General features: G+C 46.6%; 1 protein-coding gene across 4 annotated transcripts in view; it reads left to right on the top strand.

Annotated features, from left to right (window-relative positions):
• The window catches only part of RPH3AL (rabphilin 3A like (without C2 domains)), a 40660-nt gene that overhangs the window by 20309 nt on the left and 15605 nt on the right, over positions 1-4746 (top strand). The gene's annotated exons all lie outside the window — the stretch shown is intronic.

The raw sequence follows: 4746 nt of genomic DNA, 5'->3' as shown, positions 1-4746 counted from the left end.
AGAGTGTGTCAGCTATCAGGGACCTGTTAAAGTTTTAATTTGCCCCCTCTGCTTCACTTTCCCTTTAATTTCTTCTCCTTCGCTAAATGGCATTTTCATGGCTGGCTGCATTTCTTGGTTTATCACAATAAACCATGCAGAGGAAGAAGATTACTGTGCTGGAAGAACAGAGTTGTCTCCTCCCCTTTTGCCCCCAGGGCTTCCCTTTTCACATATACACTCATACCATTTTGAACATTATAAACCAACATAGCTCAGGGTTATTCCTGCCTGGCATGATGATTTCTTGGCAAAATACCATGCTGATGGACGGGAGTGTTTATTTTGGGTGACTCTGGATTGAATTGAAGCAATGTGCACCTGTTTGCAATTCAAAGAACTCATCAATAGCCTGCCATATTATTTTGGGGGGTAGTAGCAAGTGGTTAGACTCAAAATAGTGTCCTCTAGAATAGAGCCATGGGAAAAAAAGAGGCCTGATTGAGAGGGGAATGATAAATCATTGAAGGCTGGCAGCCATTGCAGCTTGAGAAACGTTGGGGTCAGAGGTGCCATAGATTTTGCTATTCCGGAAACAAAGCCCCGAATAGCAATTTCACTGCCTTTTAATTTTCTTCATCCTCAAGTGCTGAATGTGGGAGTTGACAACAGATTGCTGTAAATAATGTAATTGGAAATCTCTGTGTTATGGAAAAGCAGATGAATGCAAATAACGAAGCTGAAGAGTGCTTGCTCTTTCTCCTTGCCAGTGGTTTTCAGCATGCCAGAGCTATGGTGGAGGGCTGGGACAAAGTGAATGTGTGGGCATGTGCTGCGTGAGAGCAATGGCAATGACGTCCTCCCAGGGTGGTTGCATTTGCAGGTGCCTTTCTCTTCATTAAGCATTGTAGCCCAGGAGAACCTGCTCCCCTGCCTTTCGGCTGCTGGGGGATTGAGCCAGTAACGCTGGCGTCACCATGGAAAGCTAAAGGTAGCAGTTTTCCTCTGGCACAGCCCAGCCTGGGCTGCTGAGAAGGAAGGGGACTGCAGAATGAGAACAGCTACTGTGTGGCAAGCAGTAAGTGGTAGAGCAAAATATGGCTTTGCAGGGAAAAGCCTTTCTAAGCATCTCTGTATGGGGGACTCATGGCTCGGTGAAGCAAACTCTGGGGGGACTGCAAGCGTTTGTTACGATTCCTTCAGCTGTGACCCTGTCCTTTGGTCAGAAAGTCCTAATGTTTTCTCTGTTTAGGAGCTTGTTTTAGCACTTGTATATTCAGAGAAGGAGAAAGAGGAGGGAGACATTTAAGCAGTAACATGTGTTGCACCAGGGCCCAGTGATTCTCTGTTCGGTCCCATTTACAAGCTGCACTTGAATGTGCTAGGTAAAATACACATCTGCTTCTGACTGTCTCATCCTGTAGCTATAATGATGGCTTGATGCAACTCTCATAGGAATATTATCAGGGTTACAAAAGGCATTGAGGTCTCTGCACTTGCCATGGCCGTTAAATTGGTTTGAAGGAGTCTATTACTAAAGTAGCTCTTCTCCCCTGTGTCCTCCCCCACTTTGCTTTAGGGTCGTTTAGGTGTCAGGGGAGGCAGAAGGACAGGAGCCTGAAGGATGTTAATATTTAGTGTGGATTTTAGTTGTGTTTGGCTGGGCCAGTTTGAGTACAGTGGGCTGGGGACAGTTGCAGCTGGTGAACCATGGTGTGGCTGCTCTCTCGTGAGCCACACGCTGGGCCACCAGGTCCTGATCTGGGGTAATGCAGATACAGATCTTTACTCCCATCTGTCAAGCACTCAGAGCAAGGGATGATCAATGTTACTTAAATTTAGGTTGCCTGCAAGAGACTGGAAGGGGCAGGCTGACCCTCTCACTGATGAAATTCCAGCTCCACCCAAACTCAGGCTGCTGTGGGGGCCAGTTTTCACCTTATGTGCTGATGGGACCAGTGGGAGCAAAACTGTCTCCTTGGAAAGAGGAAACTCCTGTTAATAAACAGGAGTTTTATTCTTGAAGTGCTGTTACAGATTTATTAATTTAAAATCAAGCAAGAAGTTTGCTGTCAGGCCACTCTTGTGATCAATGAAACTACCATCAATAACAGTCAGCAACATCGATTTGTTTTGATGCATGGATGCTAAAACTAACCTGCGTGCCCATGTGCAGAACAGAACGTGAACCACGGTCGGTTTGGATGGGGCATTCTACTAACCTGGGGGGAGCAGAGATACTAAGTTAATACAGGGGAGATCATCTTGCTGCAGCTATTTTAGAGCTGATTTCAAAACAATTTCAGTACTACCATAAGGAGACCAAACTCTATTAGAAGCACCAATTTGAAAGTGAATATGTATGCGTAGAATAAATGTTATACTTAGTATTAATACATCAGAGCTAGGTGTATTATATCATTAACTCTTTCTATAACTGGACTTGCTTTGGGGTAGTGAGAAACCAGAGGGTGACCAGCCTTTTCTTACAGCAATCCTTGCTGTGTCTGATTGGTTTTATGGTGTGCCTAAATTGTAGTTTGCCTGAAGATAATAGGTCTCTTCAGTGCTGCAAATTAAATTACAGATGTTGTGAGGTCTGTTCAGAGAATGACTGTAAGAAAGGGTTGCTTCTTCCCCAGCAGTTTGCACGGGGAAGCTACGTGTGCCCCACCTACCCAGTGTGCAGCAGGGGATGGACAATCTGCCCTCCTCAAGCCATGGCGCTGATCAGGGTGCAAACCCCATGGCCGCAGCAGTCCCTGTTCTGCCCGCTGTGTCCTGTGTGTGTACCTGTGCCCGAGGCTTCCTGCCTTCCTGGGACAAAGGAGACCAGGGCTTGCCCATCCTGCAGCTCCTGCATCGTGTATTGTTTGCCTGAGGTGCGGTGGGCTAAGCTCCATGTAGAGATGTCTGTCCTAGATTTAAAAAAACATTGCATTTCCCACTTCTTGGGTTTGCAGGGATAGCAGAGCATGTTCCTCCAGGGTCTTTGTGTTGCACTGATGAGCGCTGTTGTACCAGCTGTACCAAATGCTGTGCAGGCCCTATGTGCTACCAGAGGGGACAGAAGGAGCTGTGTCAGCTTGTGTCTTGACTGGCTGGGTCACCATTTGGGCTGTTTGCATGCTGGTGAAGGAGCTGGTAAAGTGTCCTGCCTGCCAAGGCCCCCTCTGTAGAAAAAGAAAAACTTGCAGTCCTCTCTCCTTCAGGGAGTAGGCTTCCCAGGTTTTCACTTGGACAGCAGACTCACCGTCCCACTGGGCTGTTACCCAGAAGGAAAATGTTGGTGTAATTGCAGGGTGCTCTCACCTTCTGGTTTCTACATCCTGCTGTGGTTCACACGAGCTTCTTTCGCACTCTTACAGTAACTAATGTGTGTGCTGGGTCACAGCGATGCTCTGCTTTCTTCTGCTGGGTTCTCTTTTCTTAAAAAGCACACTCCCAGGTTCCCCTGTGAATTCAGATCACCTTCACTGGCTTTCAAGACCCCAAATGCAGAGATTTTAGTTCTCTGTGTTGATGGCTCTGGACTAGAAACGAGGCAACCTGCTGAGCAATCTCCTCCCGCCAGTGAAATGGTGATGGTGGTATCCTGCTTTTTGTGCCTGCATAAGAAGAACTTCTCATGAGTGCCAGGTGTTGTCACTGCCCTCTGCTTTGATTAAGCCCTAAATGCAAATTGCAAATGTATTGCTGTAGTTAGGGACATCTGCATTTGCACCCATTGCTATCATGGTGCTTCTATATGCAAAATGCTTTGGGAACTTGGAGTAGAAACACTGATGATCTCCTTTACTCTGAACAGAAGTTCAACGTTTCTACCCCCTTGCCTGAAATAGAAAATTATAGTTTTACTATATTAACTTATTTTTGCCCTAACTGTCTCATTAGCTCATTATTAGAATGCTGTAAGGCACAAAAGATTTAGGTTTTTAGAGGCCATTTCTCCTTGTCTGAGCTGCCATCCTTTTCCTTTCCTCTGGCTCACAGCAAGCTTTATATTAAATATACTTAATAGAGCTCCTTCATCATAAGCTGCATTAAAACTAAATTGGAGAGTAGAGGGCGTTCTTACAGGAGATATTACAGTTTAGCACTCACAGCCCATTTCCTGTTGCAGGTTCAGGTTATTTGAGTGTCGTTCTTCCTGTTCTGGGGTTTTCAGGCACACTCGTTAAATGATCTGGCTTGGCCTGAATTGCTCTGTGAAAGGAACGCCAAGGTTGTGCCATTCGGTATGGCACGAGGCAGCGTTTCTGCTGTCCTGGCATTGCCGCTTGCATCCTGCTGCTGCTGCCGGTCTTTGACTCTCTCAGAAGTGACCCAGGCTGAGGGACCTGGCTTGGGAGGAGACACTTGTCAGGACTTGTTGCCCCTCCAGCCAGTGCAAGACTTGCTTTTTTTCTAAGCAAAGCATGTGCTTGGGGCTATTGCCACCCATGGCATGTGCCTGCTTTCTCTGGGAAGCTTTTCTTCTTGTGGATTCCCAGTGGGAAAGCAACAGATGGCAGAATCTGAACTGCCCACTGCTTAGCGCAGGCCAGGGAACTTCATCCCCTTGTAAGCCTGGGAATGTGTGTTTGACTCAAGCACAGCATCAGAGAAACATTTAGACTTGACCCAAAGAACATAAGAAGCTCCATGGTTTGCACAATCACCATCTGCTCCTCCTTCAATCTGCCTGTTGCTTATTCAAATTTGTGATTTTTTTTTTTTTTTTTTTTTTTTGGGGGGGGAAGAAGGGGGGGCGGGGCGTGGGCAGAG

This window comes from Egretta garzetta, unplaced genomic scaffold (assembly GCF_000687185.1).
Source record: "Egretta garzetta isolate BGI_Z169 unplaced genomic scaffold, ASM68718v1 scaffold112, whole genome shotgun sequence".
In the NCBI taxonomy this organism is placed as follows: Eukaryota; Metazoa; Chordata; class Aves; order Pelecaniformes; family Ardeidae; genus Egretta; species Egretta garzetta.
The sequence above is the reverse complement of the archived record's forward strand: the minus strand, read 5'-3'. Positions and strand labels throughout refer to the sequence as shown.